This window comes from Acipenser ruthenus, chromosome 2, assembly GCF_902713425.1.
Source record: "Acipenser ruthenus chromosome 2, fAciRut3.2 maternal haplotype, whole genome shotgun sequence".
Taxonomy (NCBI): domain Eukaryota; kingdom Metazoa; phylum Chordata; class Actinopteri; order Acipenseriformes; family Acipenseridae; genus Acipenser; species Acipenser ruthenus.
In genome coordinates this window covers 87,412,248-87,431,977 of record NC_081190.1, presented here as the reverse complement: position 1 = coordinate 87,431,977, position 19,730 = coordinate 87,412,248, and positions in this window count along the sequence as shown.

Below are 19,730 nucleotides of genomic sequence, written 5' to 3'. Positions count from 1 at the left end.
ATTGTAGGGTCCTCTGGGTAACAGAATACAATGTTGGGAATACATATCACTCAAAGGACAAAATAGTTATTCTAGCCTTTGGAAAAGAAGGTACAACAAAATTATTTATTTACACCCGGTTCACTGTTTACAAATCATGCATAAAAGCGCCTTCTCTGGACACAACATCGCATTTAATTTTGAATTTACAGACTTTCCTTGATGAAAACTAATCCATGTCGGGAGGTTACTAGACTCTGCTTTTGACCAACTCTTCGGACACCTGATGTTTAGTCCTATGCGAATCATGCTAAATACAGCCAAAAAACACCCAGTCCTGGGGGAGCATCCCACTGAAAAACGCTTGGTCCTTAAAGGGTTAATTAAGGTTATTCAATATGTCTGTGTGCAAACATCTGTGAAACTAAGTTGGTTTTGATTTATGAAAGAAAAAAGCAACTAGCACATACTTTTTTAAAGGTATTTAAGTTCTTTTTTGTGTTTTTGGGGGCGGGGAGTGTGGGTTACAGTATTTCTCTGTCTTTATGTAGACCAGGGGTAAAAACGTAGTGCTGCTGCGTGCTGCAGAGCATTTTGCTAAAAGCAAAGCAATCGGTGGTGGATGGTGGCCCAAAAAAATGGGGAAGCAGAAAAAAGGCAGGGGGCTCCAACAGTAGAATTTAATTATTGTATTCTGACTGACAACACTTTTCATATCTTCTTAACATTTTACCCCAATTTGGCTGTTAAACGCATAACCCATCATAGTTTATTGTAATAAACTTAACTGTTACACAGTGTATGTTTTAAAAATACACAGTTTACAACATTAATATAGTATTTAGATTTTAAGACCAAGTCACAGGGTGCAATTTGTCAAATTTCCAGGGGGGAATAAAATACACAAACTACAAAACAGTAGGAAAGCCTCTAGTAAAGTTAGAACAGCTAAAAACTGAGTGACGTGTACCATACTTACGTACATAGAATTGCCATACTATATGCATAATGTTTGAATATCATCTGTATAAATGACATTTTCCAGCAGAAAGACATTGTCAGTACAAAATCTATTTTCCCTGCTGGGGATAAAAATTGAAAAAGCAGAGCCAAGGCTACGCCCTGTTCAATTCGCACCTGGCTAACATACTTTGCAAAAAAAAAATTCTTAATAAAGTTAAGGCAAGAGAAAGTCATACAAAAATCAAGGACATCTGTGACAGAGAGCGAATTAATCCAAGTCAACAATCTCCCTCCCGACCTGTGAGGGCACGGTATAACAGGAACGGTGTGCCCTGGACTGGATGGTTTGACAGTTCATTCCAGGGTCAGTTGGAAGTCGGCCATCCAAAAAGGGGGTGAAGCCACAATACTAGAAGTCAGCGCCTTACTGCAGTAGGCGGTGTGTCAGTCATGGATTGGAGGAGATGTGATTGCACTCGCTACCAAAGAGGGCATGACAGAAGGTATATCAGGGGATGTGGCCAAGAGATCTGTTCCTGTTATGGTTGAGAAAAGACCTGTAAAGGATGGAACGAGAAAAAGTAACTGTGAGTGTTTTGTATTGTATCTGCCTGTCTATTAATTGTAAGTCTTGTAATTCATAAATGACTAAGGGCTGGATCAAATCAAACCCCGATCGCTCTTGCGAACGAGTGTTTATGCGATAATATCGCTAGTTTTCATATCGCATTTTCTTTATCCCGAAACCAAAACTAGCCATTTCCACTCCACGAAAGGGGTGGAGACAGATATCACTTGTTTAGGAAGCAAAAGTAGGAAGGCACAAAGCAGCAGCTGTCGACCAATCACAGCTTACATTCCAGACCTTCCAAAAGAGGCGGAAACAGGAAGAACGCTACCGAAAACAAATGAAGGTAAGAGTCCGATTGTGAAATAATTAATACACGCGCAAAACCCTGGCGCCCATATAGATATATAAAATTATTATTTTAGTATAAAATATTTTAGTAGTAGTATTTTTATATAAAAATACTACTACTAATATATATATATATATATATATATATATATATATATATATATATATAAAATTATTATTTTAGTATAAAATATTTTAGAAGTAGTATTTTTCTTACAGGCATTTAACGTTGTGTGTGTTTTATTTGTGTGTGTTTTTCTACACAGTTCTCTGGAGTTCTGTTTGTTAATGAGTTTGTATTCGAAAGCTGAGTGAAACGTGGATACATTCTGTACACATCAAAGCTGTGAATTACAACATTAATAAATACTAGCCTGCCACAGATCAAGGAGCGTGACACTGTGGACTCAGACACCATCAGCAATGAGGGCAGCCATGAACACCAACAAGAGCCCACAGTGCCGTCCTCGGCCACCTCCACTGCCTCCACTTCCAGATGCAGGGGTCCACCTCCAGAAGATGACCTGGCCCCCATCCTGGCAAGCATCCTGGCAGACAGCAAACACTTACAATGCACAGGGAGGCAACTGGAATATTGCGATCGTTAGCTGTGGACATGCATAGGTATGTGGATCATGTCATCTCAACACCTGTACCTATGCATGTCCCAGCTCCAATGATGACTAGCAATATTTCAGTTGCCTCCCAACGCACACCATCCCCTGTTCACTGCACCCCACGCACACCATCCCTAACCACTCCCCAGACCCCTTTGTCACATTTCCAGCAACCCCGCACCAGCACCTACCAGTTCCCATCCCAACAACCCCCACAGCTTATATGCCCTCCCCACCCCCAGTATGCCACATATCACACCCCCCATGATGCACCGTTAGATCTATCGCACGCACCCTCGCACATTGCCTGTTCCTTCACCTGCTCCTGTCAGATTTGTCCAGGAGTGCCAGGAACACACTGCTCCACTGCCCTAAACCTCTGCCCAGGAGCCTCTACCTCCACCTGAGGCCATGCCCTCCAGAAGGGGAAGGGCCAGGGCCAGGGGCAGGGGCAGGTGCAGGGGCCCGAGATGGAGATGAAGAGGAGGTGGCCCCTAAACATCTGGAAGACATCTGCTGACTGCTGAACCAGAAAATCCCTCCAAATACAAAAGAAAAAAAAAATTTGCAGTTTAATAAATGTTCTTTCAGTTTACATTTGTAGTTTTTATCATATTTAAACACATCTATTTTTTTTTTTTTTGATAGCCTATTTCAAATTGCAATGTAAGGCTTAGGACATGTTGGAATGTGGGAATATACAGTGTCATATTTGTATACCTGCCTACATAAAATGTTGCTGGATGATTTGCTGGTGTTTTCTTTGGCCCTGGGAATAGGCTCCTACATCCTTCTCACCCTCAGACCCATCACCTCCTGCTCCCTCATCACCGGGTTCATGCCATTTCCCAGTAAATGGCTGTTCTGAGTTGGCCTCTTGCGGCAGCATTACATCACGGGATAATGCAATGTTGTGAAGTACACAACATGCAATGATAATGTGAGCACACCTTGAGGGCTTGTATTGTAGGGCTCCACTTGATCTATCCAGGCAATGGAAACACATTTTAAGAAGCCCAAATGTCCTCCCTACACCACTGCGGCTTTGGCACAGGGCTTCACTGTAGCGCCCCTCCGCCTCGGTCTGTTGATTTTTCACAGGTGTTAAAAGCAAGGGGCGGAGAGAATAGTCACTGTCACCTGAAGGAGGAATGAAGAAAATATATATAATCAGCTTAACACAGTTACTACACGTATTACATAACAGTACAGTACTGACATATAAAGTATTAAACATGCATGCACTTACCAATGAGGTGACCTGTGCCGAGGCAGACTTTGCCGCAGAATGTAGGAGTCATGGCATGATCCTTGGAAACGTGACACGACGCTGGTGATTTTGTAATCTGATGTTGTCATTTGCACGTTGTGGAGTGGAAACACTTTCGGTTCAGATACGCATATGTATGTTCCCCAGGGGACTTGATTGCTATATGAGTGCAATCAAGTGCCTATATTATATTGGGGAACCCTGTTACACTATAGAATTGTTCTTTTACTTGGTGATGGCTTTCAACAGATGGAAACTTAATGAATCGGACAGAAGCAGCCACCAGTGCATCTGTCACAGATGTTATGACGTTGCTGATGGTGCTCTGGCACGATCCCACTGTATCCCCTATTGTGGTTTGAAAGGAGCCGGTGGCATAGAATGCCAAAGCGGCACAGACCTTTGTCTTCACAGATAGGGAGTGATTGCGTGTATACCGAGACATTAGATGAGGTCGAAGCACATCACACAAGTATTCTTTAGTGTTACGATTGAACCAAAAACGATCAACCAGGAGGTGATCAAGAAGTTGTGTTAGGTCCTGATGGGGTCTGAAGGTGCAGGAGTGGGACGTCGGCGCTGATGGCGTCGTTGTCTTCTTTCTAAAAGTATCACAATTCTCTCAATGTCATCTATTGTTAGGGAAGAAAGTTGGTGTGTAGCCTTTATAAAATTCTGCTGATAATCACAATCGAATTGGTGTAGGTGTGTAACCGTTACATTAACTAATTACCGGTATGCCTGTGTGTGTTTAGGTGTAAATGTGTTAATGACATACATCATTCAATCTGCAGCAGAGACAGAGTGAGCTGAGCCACGTCTTGAATGCCTTTTTGTGATTAAAAGATTCATACATTCTTTATTAGTATTCCAGTTTGTTTACAATTGCTTTACTCGAGTTTGATGAGGTTCATTGTAATGGAGCACTGAGCCTTTAAGAAAAATTGGAGTGAAAGTAGGTGACGTCACAGCTTACGAACGAGTGAGCACTACTAGCCTACATGCCTGTGGAACAAAAAATAAAAAGCTTTTTGAAGGGCGAAAAGGGCTTGTTTTGGTTCCGCGAGATTTCGCTTGGAATTTTTCTTGTGTTTTATTATCACGAATGCTTTCACATCCTCGTTAGCCCTAAGTGCTAACTTTGATTTGGTCTGGCCCTAAATCTGGGAGCTGTCGCTAAATCAGGCAGCATCACCCCCGGACTACACTGCACTACTGTTTCACTGTTGCTGTATAATTCATCACTTACACAAGCAGCACTCACTGTTGAGATTCATGACAGTGTCTTTGGATATTGTGTGTTATTATTATTTCGGGACTTAACCCCATGGTTTTACTGACTTTACACATGGCTGTGTATAGCCAGTATTATTATTTAAGCAAATAATAAATGTTTTTCACCATTGAACTGTTGTTGGATTGTTGTTACTGAGCACTGCATCACCTCTACACCTGCGCACTGCAAACCACTTTGCCACAACATCCTATCGACTTAATTTATTAAACGTAAATAAATAACCAACAAAATAGTGATATACCGTTCTGTGTGGTGGCTGGTGACTTCTAAGTCACAAGAGGCAGAATTACAAACCCGTTGTTTCATTTAATCAATCTGCCATGTAAAAGAAGAAGCTTCATTAATGTATTTATTGATTTATTCCAGCACAGCACAGTAAAGGAAGTGGATGAAATCAGGTCATCCTGTATGTTTTTTTGACATTCCAGTAAATATGGTTCCTTATTTCCATGTGAGCAGCAAGTAACTGCTTTCTGTAAGTTCCCTGTGACCTTCCGAATTCTGAATTACTTTGAGATATGTGCATCCGTTAGCGTTTCATACTAATGTATTCATCACCATGTGAACTTTTGGCATTATAAATGAAATGCACTTTTTAGACATCAAAACAGTATAAAGCCACCAAAACACAAAACAGATCAAGTGAAAATTAAATTAACACAGCAGTTATTACTTTCCGTTTGCATACTTTTCATTGATATATTTGCTTTGAAATATGAGCTATATCTAGTCTCAGATGACTCAAGGGTAGAAGCATTTAATATCATCAAAACGTATAAATCCTTTGCCATTTTCACTACATGTATGCATAATATGAGTACAGTATTAATATTTTTACTAGCACGCATTCGTAGTTCATTAACATTATATTTCAATGTAATATTTTTCAATTACGTAGTGTATACAGTGCCTTGCGAAAGTATTCGGCCCCCTTGAACTTTGCGACCTTTTGCCACATTTCAGGCTTCAAACATAAAGATATGAAACTGTAATTTTTTGTGAAGAATCAACAACAAGTGGGACACAATCATGAAGTGGAACGAAATTTATTGGATATTTCAAACTTTTTTAACAAATAAAAAACTGAAAAATTGGGCGTGCAAAATTATTCAGCCCCTTTACTTTCAGTGCAGCAAACTCTCTCCAGAAGTTCAGTGAGGATCTCTGAATGATCCAATGTTGACCTAAATGACTAATGATGATAAATAGAATCCACCTGTGTGTAATCAAGTCTCCGTATAAATGCACCTGCACTGTGATAGTCTCAGAGGTCCGTTTAAAGCGCAGAGAGCATCATGAAGAACAAGGAACACACCAGGCAGGTCCGAGATACTGTTGTGGAGAAGTTTAAAGCCGGATTTGGATACAAAAAGATTTCCCAAGCTTTAAACATCCCAAGGAGCACTGTGCAAGCGATAATATTGAAATGGAAGGAGTATCAGACCACTGCAAATCTACCAAGACCTGGCCGTCCCTTTCAGCTCATACAAGGAGAAGACTGATCAGAGATGCAGCCAAGAGGCCCATGATCACTCTGGATGAACTGCAGAGATCTACAGCTGAGGTGGGAGACTCTGTCCATAGGACAACAATCAGTCGTATACTGCACAAATCTGGCCTTTATGGAAGAGTGGCAAGAAGAAAGCCATTTCTTAAAGATATCCATAAAAAGTGTCGTTTACAGTTTGCCACAAGCCACCTGGGAGACACACCAAACATGTGGAAGAAGGTGCTCTGGTCAGATGAAACCAAAATCAAACTTTTTGGCAACAAAACGTTATGTTTGGCGTAAAAGCAACACAGCTCATCACCCTGAACACACCATCCCCACTGTCAAACATGGTGGTGGCAGCATCATGGTTTGGGCCTGCTTTTCTTCAGCAGGGACAGGGAAGATGGTTAAAATTGATGGGAAGATGGATGGAGCCAAATACAGGACCATTCTGGAAGAAAACCTGATGGAGTCTGCAAAAGACCTGAGACTGGGACGGAGATTTGTCTTCCAACAAGACAATGATCCAAAACATAAAGCAAAATCTACAATGGAATGGTTCACAAATAAACATATCCAGGTGTTAGAATGGCCAAGTCAAAGTCCAGACCTGAATCCAATCGAGAATCTGTGGAAAGAACTGAAAACTGCTGTTCACAAATGCTCTCCATCCAACCTCACTGAGCTCGAGCTGTTTTGCAAGGAAGAATGGGCAAAAATTTCAGTCTCTCGATGTGCAAAACTGATAAAGACATACCCCAAGCGACTTACAGCTGTAATCGCAGCAAAAGGTGGCGCTACAAAGTATTAACTTAAGGGGGCTGAATAATTTTGCACGCCCAATTCTTCAGTTTTTTATTTGTTAAAAAAGTTTGAAATATCCAATAAATTTCGTTCCACTTCATGATTGTGTCCCACTTGTTGTTGATTCTTCACAAAAAATTACAGTTTCATATCTTTATGTTTGAAGCCTGAAATGTGGCAAAAGGTCGCAAAGTTCAAGGGGGCCGAATACTTTCGCAAGGCACTGTATCTAAAGCCCATTTGCTTGAACACAGCATACTTACTGTAGTCTACCTTTTAAAATGCCTGCACACGACAAGCACCAATGGCTAAAGACAATAAAACAGCTGTGTTTAAATATATAGCGTTAGATGTACTACGATGCCAGCCGCAGAGCAGACATACCGCAATTTGTATATATAATGAAAGGCAGTTTAATCCCATCAGATTCTATAGTGGGGCCCCAGCCTTCACCCCCAAAAAGCTTTTCATAATCATACATAGGGCAGCAGTGTGGAGTAGTGGTTAGGCCTCTGGACTCTTGAGCGGAGGGTCGTGGGTTCAATCCCAGGTGGGGGGCACTTCTGCTGTACCCTTGAGCAAGGTACTTTACCTAGATTGCTCCAGTAAAAACCCAATTGTATAAATGGGTAATTGTATGTAAAAAATAATGTGTAAAAAAAATGTAATTGTATGTATAAATAATGTGATTAATAATTAATAATAATTAACAATTGTAAGTTGCCCTGGATAAGGGTGTCTGCTAAGAAATAAATAATAATAAAGAAAGCTGGATGCCTGAGCAAGTTTGTTTATGGAAACAAAAGAACCATATTATACCTTACTGAGTTATTAGTATGTTTTTGTATCAGAAGATTCAACATAAAGACGAGTTTGTCTTTGAAGCAACAGTTTATTTATCCAGTGTTTATGAACAGAGATTAGAAAAGCTGCGAAACGCATGTTGCTTAAACTGTATAGAACGGAATGCCTTCGCTAGCAGTACAAGCCTAACAATCATGTGTGTGGGAGCCTTTTGTTTGAACTGTAAAAACCCAACTGTATAAATGGGTAATTGTATGTAAAAATAATGTGATATCTGTATAATGTATAATGTGATATCTTCTAACAATTGTAAGTCGCCCTGGATAAGGGCGTCTGCTAAGAAATAAATAATAATAATAATAATAATAATAATAACTAAGAAACTGGTTGTTTACAGGCACTGTTTGTGGACTGAAAAAAAAATAAAAACGAAACAGAGCCACTGTGGAGTGGACAGACAAGAGCAACCAGTGATATTAATTGAAAACTAAAAACAGATTGTAAAAAATAAATAACACCCGAGAATGTTATTTTAAAAGTGTGTTTAATGACTGTTTGTTGAATGTATCCTGCACAAGTTGCATTCTGGTCCTGGGCCTCAGCAGGATTGGCAGTGGTCTGAAATACAGGCAAAACATTGGGATTACAAATATTTAAAGATACCTGTTTAACCTTTAGAGTGCTGACCACAAGGGGGAAGCACCTCATCCACCATCTTACAACTGGATCCTTATCCACAGAGGGGTGCCACTGTGCACAAGCTGTAATTCACCAGCTGTCCTCAAGGGGCAGCATACCTAAGTATTGCTAAGTATTGCTAGGTTGCTAAGTTACATTGCCTGATGTTGTGGAGTGTTTTGTCATGCGTGCCTGTTGCTGGGATACGCAATGCCGTAAGTGAGTGAGTGGTGCGTGTACGACAGAAACACCATCGTAAGTATTATGCTACATGCAGCACAATAACCAAGCTAAGCTACAACAACACTGTTTTGTGTCAGTTTGTACAATATAAGACACAATGAAATAATAATAATAATAATAATAAAATACATCTTGTTAATTTTCAATCTAGTCTAAATGGTGTACATTAATCACCACTACATCACAGACATCCATATTATTTTATAATAAATAATAAGTCTTATACAACCAGGATTAAAACAAGACATTAGGACCAAAAAGCATTGTTAAATAATCATTTTGCATTTTAACAGCACTTCACATGAGTAATAGATTCTCTGTGCATCCCTAGTACTTGGATCATGCGAGTATCCATAACAACCTTTGTCAAAGTTTATACTTTTTATGCAGGGCACGGTATTTATACACAGCTCTGCCCTATCCCACATATACCAAAAAATTAAGCTGAGATCTGAGTTTTATCTTGGATAACACTTGTTTCTACTGCAATGGTATCCAGTAAAAAACAAAAAAAGATAAACTACAACGTCACTGAATTCTGTGTTCCCTGCTGTTCTATGGACACATAGATGTTAACATGTCAATGATTAAAATGATTTGATTTGTTCCACAGGGTATATAGCATTATTTACCACAATAAAACACACTGACCTGGAAACAGCACAAGAAGATACATGGTAGATTACAGATGTGTAGAGTTCACTCAACTTTCTTCACTTTTCAGTTTTCAAGTGCCACCATGTGTTAAGGGGGCAGTTGTAGCTGAAATGCACTAAAATGTGGCTAAGCTTTTTACTTTTTTCTTTATTTAAAAAAAAAAAAAACTTTAAATGATGCACAGGTCAGCTTTATGTTTAGGACAGTACCGCAGTAATCATAACAGTAATGTTACACATTTAATTGTGACAGCATTTACTATTGGGGTCAGAATAAATTGAGTCCATATTTGTTCCCTTAACCCCTACGCGCTGGACCGCTCTAATTTCAGTGCCTAAGCACCGATGATGTCTCATGGCAATAATAAGCCATGGATCAATCAAATCAGTCTTTCTGAGCCTTGTCATTGAATAAGGATAGACTAGGAACAAAAAAATGGTATCCCTACATGCCAGTTTTGATGATACATTTCAAAAACGCATGCACAGGAAATGCATCTACTAGCGCGTATTTTGAAGTGGAAGAAGTCAAGATCAAGAGCAGGCTTATACTTGACAGTACGTACACCACACAACATCACTTTTATTTATTTATTTATGTGTATGTTTGTTTATTTGCTTACAGTGGTGGCCACATTTATTGCATCACCCCATCATCTTTACAATTACTGCTTTATGATCACTGCTTAGTTTGTTTTTCTATAGACTTTTTTATTGTTGATTTGCTCTTCGTGGTTGTATTGAATTGTATAACTTTTGTATATAAATATGATTTTCTCTTCATAGTGCAACATTATTTAAAGTCAGGAAATATACAGCGCATATATTTGTTTGCTTTACAGTGGTGGCCACATTTATTGCAGTAGCCCAATATAGTTAGATGTACTACTTTGTCACCATTTATAGTTTGTTTTTCTATATATATTTTTTGTTGTTGTTAAAGTTAATTTTTTACATGTTTTATTCGCTATTCGTGTTTATATTGAATTCTATAACGTTTTTGCTATATAAATATGATTTTTCTCGACCTGATGCAAAATGATTGAATAATTTAATAAAAACAACTGCGTTTTTTACTTGTATTTATTCTTATATTTTAAGGTTAAAACTTTTTACATACGATTTGGCAAATGTACTTTGTGATAAGTAGTCTGGACTACTTCCATAAAATAGCTGACAGTGCTGAAAATAGGGCCATGTTCAGGCATCTTGTCATATAGACCATGGCTCGGACAAAATCTTGCAGCTCCTCAATGGTAGAAGATATTTAAAATCAGATTTTTTATTTGAAAACCTAAAATTTTACAACTGTAACAGCCGAATATTTTTTCTACATCTAACTCAGAAACGGGGTCGGAATTGGCAGATTTTTTTTTATATTATTATAAATTTTCTTATGAATTTTTTGGGGGTGCGGCTTATATATATATAATAAGTACATTCCACAACAAAAGACATCATTGGAAACAGCTAGGTAAGGCCTTTCTGTGGATGTATTGGGTTTGAATTTCTGATCTGAGGTTGCCAAATTACAAGCACTAAAACACAAAGTGGTCATATTCATGCCCGTATATGGTCATTCTGTTTCGGCAGGAAAGGGTTAAAAGACTGCAGAGATTATGTTACAACAGTCCTATCTGTTTTATAACAATCATTGGATATAATAAACTATTTCAGTGGATAAAAACAAAGGACTTGACAGTGGGAACAAGCTTATGTACATCCTTGTAGACTGATCCTAATGGTGTATAACTGTAATTGACTGTGAGATGACTGCCAGGCAATTCTAGCCCAAGTGTATTGGAGCTGGAGGTCGATAGGGTGCCAAAAGTGATTGAGAGACAGTATTGGTTGTATAGTGACTAAGCTTGAACCCTAAAGTAAAGTATAAATGGATAGTTTTAACCAGCTAGAGTGCTGTAATGTTGGAAATTGACCCCACAGGTTTGTGAAATCAATTTTTAGGTGATGTTAGCTGGTACAGGAGGCTCACCATGATTGGTGCCACATATTATCCACAGTATACCCATGCCAAATGGAGTAATGCATTACTCAGTAAGGGTTTATACATTAACAAGCACTAATGTCAATCAGAACTAGCAGAAAAATGTGCATGCTTGATAAGCATTCATTATCAAATGATTACAGAGGAATTGTATCAAAGTCAGTGATAAACACCTCTAGTGTGCATAGCAGAAGTGTATCCATTTATGGTATGATACCGCTGTAGCTAATCCAACATTAATAAAAAATAGTCCATATGTGGACAGATGAATCGTCCTTTGGTGTTATTGGTGCTAAATTATCTTAATCATTTTTTCTTGGATTATGTCCTGTAAACTAATTTTAATAAGCGATATATATATATATATATATATATATATATATATATATATATATATATATATATATATATATATATATATCCAAATGATTACACCGTGTAACAATTTTTTATTTTTTTTTGGTTCCTGGGTAGTAAGTGTTATTTCCTAATTGCTTATGCCTCAAAAGTATAGAAAATGGCTATTATTCCCCACAAACTTTGCTTTTGTGACCAGGACAGTGATATTTTGAAATTGACCTATTTTCCAGAACATTCCAGATAGATTCAGTTTGAGTAAACTTGGAGTAGCTTCTTATTCACTTTCCAGTAATATAAATAGTAGTATAAATACAGGGGCCTTAAGCCCACCAGTTCAGTTTAGTTCCAGCTGCCTAAGTGGATACATATCTGCATTTTTCTGAGATGGCATCAAGAGGCTGCAAGCATCCGGCAGACGCATTTTGAGACTTCAAAATGGTGGCATTCCTGATGGGTATCTCCAAGGCGGTTTTACCAAGTTTCCCTGCTATCTTTGCCTTTGGGACAGCAGGGACACCAAGGCACACTACCACAGGCGGGACTGGCCACAGCGGATCGAGTTCTCTGTGGGGAGGAACAACGTCAAGTGGGAGCCACTGGTGGACCCCGGGAAGGTGCTGCTGCCACCACTGCACATCAAATTGGGCCTTATGAAACAATTTGTCAGAGCTCCAGATAAGGAGTCGGCAGCCTTCAAGTACCTTCAAGACTTCTTCCCTAAGCTGTCTGAGGCAAAGGTCAAAGCCGGTGTCTTCGTCGGACCACAGATAAAGAAGATCCTGGAGTGCAATGAATTCCCCAAGAAGCTCACTAGTAAGGAGAAAGCGGCTTGGAACAGCTTTGTCGCAGTGGTTCGGGGCTTCCTGGGCAATCACAAGGCCGAAAACTATGTGGAGCTGGTTGAGACTCTGGTGAAGAACTACGGCACAATGGGCTGTAGGATGTCCCTCAAAGTCCATATCCTTGATGCTCATCTTGATAAATTCAAGGAGAACATGGGAGCGTATTCGGAGGAGCAAGGCGAGCGCTTCCACCAGGATATACTGGACTTTGAACGCCGCTACCAAGGACAGTATAACGAGAACATGATGGGAGACTACATTTGGGGGCTGATTCGTGAAAGTGATTTACAGTATAATCGTAAATCTCGAAAAACTACTCACTTCTAAATCTTTTGTAGTCATTTTTGTATTACTTTAGTATAAATACATGTTAATTTGGATTCATATGTTGTTTTTTTCTGACTTTATGTGAACGAAAAGACACAAATTCGCCCGTTTTCTCATTGGAAATAGGTAAATTTCAAAATATCACTGTCCTGGTCACAAAAGCAAAGTTTGTGGGGAATAATAGCCATTTTCTATACTTTTGAGGCATAAGCAATTAGGAAATAACACTTACTACCCAGGAACAAAAATTGTGTTACATAGTGTTATGGATGGCAGGTTTTGTTTCCAAATGCTAATAAATACAGGTTCCCTCAGGAAAAATCTAAATTTTGTCTGAATTATTTTCAGATTGTATTTTAAATAAAAATAAATAGATACAGGGATGGACAAAATGTGATGTTACACATGCAATTTGGGGAAATAAGAGTAATTAGTAGTGCATATATAAACTGAGTAAATTGTACAAATGCAGCTTCTTACCTTTGCATAGAACTTGCATAACATATTCAATTTATCTATAAGAAACTGGTTTCTAATTGCACAGCTCAATCCTTTACCACACTTGGTAAAGCTTTGTTAATCAGACACTTGTTATGATAAAAGTCCCACTTTAAAATAATATAATGATGTGTAAATTGCATTACATTCAACTTATCAAATATTAATATTCCAAAAAAAGGAATCAATAGGATATGTGCAACAATTAACAGCTTAAGCTTTGATGAAATACACCACATTAGAACTAGGGAACGCACAGAAGCACAGCTTCAAGGACATGAGTGGGCATATGTTGCTGTGTGAACAAACAGCTAGAGTGTATTATGAGCTACATACAAACAAAAAATTTAAGCATTAATTAGGTTAGAATATATTAAGAAAAAGCACAGCTGGTAGCACAGCAGTGTGAAAGATGCTGGCAATGAAAGTGAAAATGTGTTCTGATACTCTGTCAGGTAAATTCCAATGCTAGAAACAGATTTTTTATACAAGAGCATGAACGTGCTATACAGAGCAATTACGATTAATCCGGGAGTTTGTTCAGAAAATAGAGCTGATACAGAATGACTTACTAAAGTGGCAGCTGCAGGATGGTTAGGTCGAATGATAATAACTGTGGTTGATTGTTCAGCTATTGAGGTCAGACCTGAATTTAAAATGGTCACTTCCATTAGACTCAACAGAACGGCTGCCTCAAAGAGTTCAGTCAGATATAGCAGGATACAAAGGCACCTACTATGCACGAGCAGTCCATTACAGGCAACACACATTGTGTGGTGAGAACAGAAATTAAGATTGATGCAGAAAACCTTGTCCTGGGAAATGTTTAACATTGTTGTAGTTACTCTGTATTTTTGGTACAAAAAAAAACAAAAAAAAACATTAAACATACAAACAAAATTTCAAGCATTGCATGATTCAAATCAAAAGCCATGGGTTGATCAACATGAATGAACATAATTTACATAGGAATTGTACAAAACTGGAACACCTATAGTATGTTGCAGTGTTCAAAACTGTGACTATGTTGTAAGTGCCCCATAGTGCTGTATCTGGACCACGAGCTGATTCCCGGTGTATCCAAGTGGGTGGAAATTTTTTTCTTCATGTAACCGTGTAATGTTGTCAGGATAGACACAAGGGTTTTGGGCAAGAAAAATAACTCACAGATGCTAGTGGTTTTAGTTCAGCGCTTGTCTTGCACATATTTATTTGCAAGGTACACAGAAGGCACAGGAACAAAAGTACTTTAAATCTACAAAACAAAAGGTTTCCTACACAAGCTATTTACGTAGACTGATGACTGAACCTCTGTCCCCGCAATAATTATTATTTATTTTCTTATGCTAACTATACACTTCCACACAATCTTTATCACCATTCCTATGGCCACCTCTCATGAGGATTGCATCTGTGTACTTTTATACCCAATTACAACAAGCATACAATTAGCAGATGCTCCACTAGGCCACTTGAGCAATTAACAGCTGTCACATTTCTTTCTTCTTTTTTAAAATTAGGACATTAACCCTCTACTTGCCCCCAAGAAGGATCCAACCTTTGACAACAAAATGTAACTTATTCTACCTGGGTCCTTCACAAACCAAAAAGGTTACAACAACACATTCCTTCAATTTATTCTTTATACAATTATTCGAAAAATATTCTAGTAATAGTATATATATTTTTTTAATTGTTATAATAACATGATTGAAGTGAGGTTGTATGTTGCTGCTCTGTTTCAGGACGCTAATAAAACTATAAACAATAGAATGAATAACTATGTGGGCAATTCTGGAGATTATTTTCATCCTATATTTTCAAACAAATTAAGAAATAAACCAAAAAAAAAATCCTAGCAGAACCATAATATCATGTCAAACCAAGGCGGTCTTTACCCTATAGCATATTTAAAATAGCAGGGAGAGGGTTAATATCCTCCCTGCATGAAAACCATGTGCAAATGCACATTGATTGAGTAATTGTTTAATTCATTGTTTGATTAGTAATTATCTCCTGCACCTGGCTATCATTGTAAATTAGAGCCAGGTGCAGGGTATTTAAACGAAGCAGCCAGTCTGTTCAGGGCTGCTGTGTGAAGAGCCTGCTTGTGAGTGCGTGCAGGCGTACAAAGAGAAAGGTAGTGTGAAACCTTATGTGGTGTGTGCGGTATAACTTTGTGTTTGTTTTGTTTACTTTGGCAACAGGTAAATAGCTTAGCTGTCCTGTTTATAGTTTAGGTTGTCCTCCGACACTATAGGTCTGGTGGCTTTGCTGTGGATCTGCAGTGCGAAAAATGACAGCTTGACAGGAGCACGTTTCGGAGGACGCATGTTCAAGCCTCCGTTTCCCAAGTCGGCGGGGCGGGGTTGCGAGCGGTGAGCCGAGGACACAGATAATAATTGGGCATGCTAAATTGGGGAGAAAAACTGGGGTAAAAAATTGGCGATGACTAAATTTTGAAAATAAAAAAAATAAATAAATAAAAAAAAAGGCCAAGAGAGAGATAGAAATTAATATTGTTAAGTGGGCTAAAACCAATTCCAAAATGTTTTTCCAATATTATAACAGCAAGAGTACAGTCAAAGAGGAGGTTAAATGTCTAAGAGATACAAATGGCAAAATCATAGACAAAGAAAAAAAAATAGCAAATATATTAAATGATTACTTTTCACTGTTTTTTACAAAGGAGGACATGGACAACATGCCCCACATGTCGACCTGTTCCTATCCAGTTTTAAATAACTAGCATAACAGAGGCAGACGTGTTAAAGGGACTAGGAGCTCTTAAATAAACAAATCCCCGAGGCCAGATGAGATCCTCCCAATAGTACTCAAAGAAATGAAAGAATTTATTTACAAACCGCTAACCAAGATCTGCAACAGTCTCTTGAAACAGGGGTTGTACCGACAGACTGGAAAATTGCAAACGTAATACCGATCCATGAAAAGGGAGACAAAACCGAACCAGGTAACTACAGACCAATAAGCCTGACTTCTATTATATGTAGACTTATGGAAACTATAATAAGATCCAAAATGCAAAATTACCTATATGGTAACAATATCCTGGGAGACAGTCAGCATGGTTTTAGGAAAGGGAAATCATGTCTAACTAACCTGCTTGATTTTTTTGAGGATGCAACATCGACAATGGATAATTGCAAAGCATACGACATGGTTTATTTAGATTTCCAGAAAGCTTTTGACAAAGTCCCGCATAAAAGATTAATTCTCAAACTGAACACAGTAGGGATTCAAGGAAATGCATGCACATGAATCAGGGAGTGGTTAACATGTAGAAAACAGAAAGTACTGATTAGAGGAGAAACCTCAAAATGGAGCGAGGTAACCAGTGGTGTACCACAGGGATCAGTACTAGGTCCTCTGCTATTCCTAATCTACATTAATGATTTAGATTCTGGTATAGTAAGCAAACTTGTTAAATTTGCAGACGACACAAAAATAGGAGAAGTAGCAAACACTGTTGCAGCAGCAAAGGTCATTCAAAATGATCTAGACAGCATTCAGAACTGGGCAGACACATGGCAAATGACATTTAATAAAAAAAATAATAATAATAATTTATTTCTTAGCAGACGCCCTTATCCAGGGCGACTTACAAGATATCACATTATTTTTACATACAATTACCCATTTATACAGTTGGGTTTTTACTGGAGCAATCTAGGTAAAGTACCTTGCTCAAGGGTACAACAGCAGTGTCCCCACCAGGGATTGAACCCATGACCCTCCGGTCAAGAGTCCAGAGCCCTAACCACTACTCCACACTGCTGCCTAATAGAGAAAAGTGTAAAGTACTGCACGCAGGCAATAAAAATGTGCCTTATAAATATCATATGGGAGATACTGAAATTGAAGAAGGAATCTATGAAAAAGACCTAGGAGTTTATGTTGACTCAGAAATGTCTTCATCTAGACAATGTGGGGAAGCTATAAAAAAAGGCCAACAAGATGCTCGGATATCTTGTGAGAAGTGTTGAATTTAACCCTTTGCGGTCCATTTATTAATCGCGCGTCAGGCACGCCAGGTCTAATTAATTTTCACATGCGCAGTTAATTTTATACGCGCTGTTTAAAAGTGTTTTTTTTCACAGTCAAACGGGTTTAAATGGCCCTGCATATCTACAAAGCACACACTAGGCATCTCCAGCCCCTCCCCAGCCTTTTGTTTGCTATAGCGTTCAGCTGTGTAAGAAATAAATAATAATAATAATAGTCGTACATACCGATCGATCATCTCCAGATCACTCGTTTTATCACCAAACTCCTCAATAATGCGATCCAAGTCATTATTTTATAACTATAACATCTGAAAAAAGCTCTGCAAATGTCCATGATAGTCTCAGTGCGCTGACGCACTTAGCCAGCTTGTTTATTATGGACGCCCATTATCTGATACCTGATACCATGTATGACTATTCATGAAATACGCCTTTTATTTTTTATTTTATTTTTTTTCCCGACTTGTCTCGGCTCCTGTCGCTACCACTCAGCAATTGAATGGTTTTCTCGGCTTTTTCCGGAGAAAAAACGACTAAACACCCGTTTATTGCGTTGCTATAATGATGTCGGACCCAGTCCGACAAAGGACCTGTGAGGAATAATTGCAACGTCGGACCCAGTCCGACAATGGACCGCAAAGGGTTAAATCAAGGGAAGTAATGTTAAAACTGTACAATGCATTAGTAAGACCTCACCTAGAATATTGTGTTCAGTTCTGGTCACCTCGTTACAAAAAGGATATTGCTGCTCTAGAAAGAGTGCAAAGAAGAGCAACCAGAATTATCCCGGTTTTAAAAGGCATGTCGTATGCAGACAGGCTTAAAGAATTGAATCTATTCAGTCTTGAACAAAGAAGACTACGTGGCGATTTGATTCAAACATTCAAAATCCTAAACGGTATAGACAATGTCGACCCGGGGGACTTCTTTGACCTGAAAAAAGAAACAAGGACCAGGGGTCACAAATGGAGATTAGATAAAGGGGCATTCAGAACAGAAAATAGGAGGCACTTTTTTACACAGAGAATTGTGAGGGTCTGGAACCAACTCCCCAGTAATGTTGTTGAAGCTGACACCCTGGGATCCTTCAAGAAGCTGCTTGATGGAATTCTGGGATCACTAAGCTACTAACAACCAAATGAGCAAGATGGGCTGAATGGCCTCTCGTTTGTAAACTTTCTTATGTTCTTATGTTCTTAACTGAAGCACTAGAAAATCCACTAGAAAATTAGGCCTCAGTGTGCCCCTGCTCCTGTGGTATGGAAATGAGGGTTCCGGCTGCTGGGACGGGGAGACGCGCTACCTGTTCACTACAATATCGTAAAGTCTCAAAAAGCAAGTAAAATGGTGCCTAGATGGGATAATACATATTTATTATAATTTCTCTAATTTCCTTTTTAATTCTGTCTCATTAACTCTCCTATTATGTTCAGAATTTAGATACGTCTGTTGTTTCAGGTTATTTTGACATTGCAACTTCAAACAAATTGAAACAGATTTGAATTTATAAAATATTTTTTGCATAGCTTTTAATCTTATGTTAAATGTTAGAAATGTAAGTAAACTCTTCTTATAATAAACTCATGAATATATATAGAATTTCATCATAATGTTATCTGGCCATTTTATTGTACTGTACTTTAATATTTGGAGAAGGGAATGAATAAAGATTATAAAAAATAAAAATACCTTTTCATGAAGTACTAATTATTAACTATGATACATTCATTTTCAATAACATTTCTTTATAAATGTCCCAATAAATGTGGATATATACAAAAATAGGACATAAAGTGTTACTTTGGGATGGCTTGCCACAAAAGGTGCTATATAAAAATAAATTGATTGATTGATTGTGACAAAACAAAACATAATTTCTGTCCTGCCCAGGATGAATGATATGTGCTCTCAGGTTTCTTTGTAAATGCAGGACAGAACTGTGGGATCACAT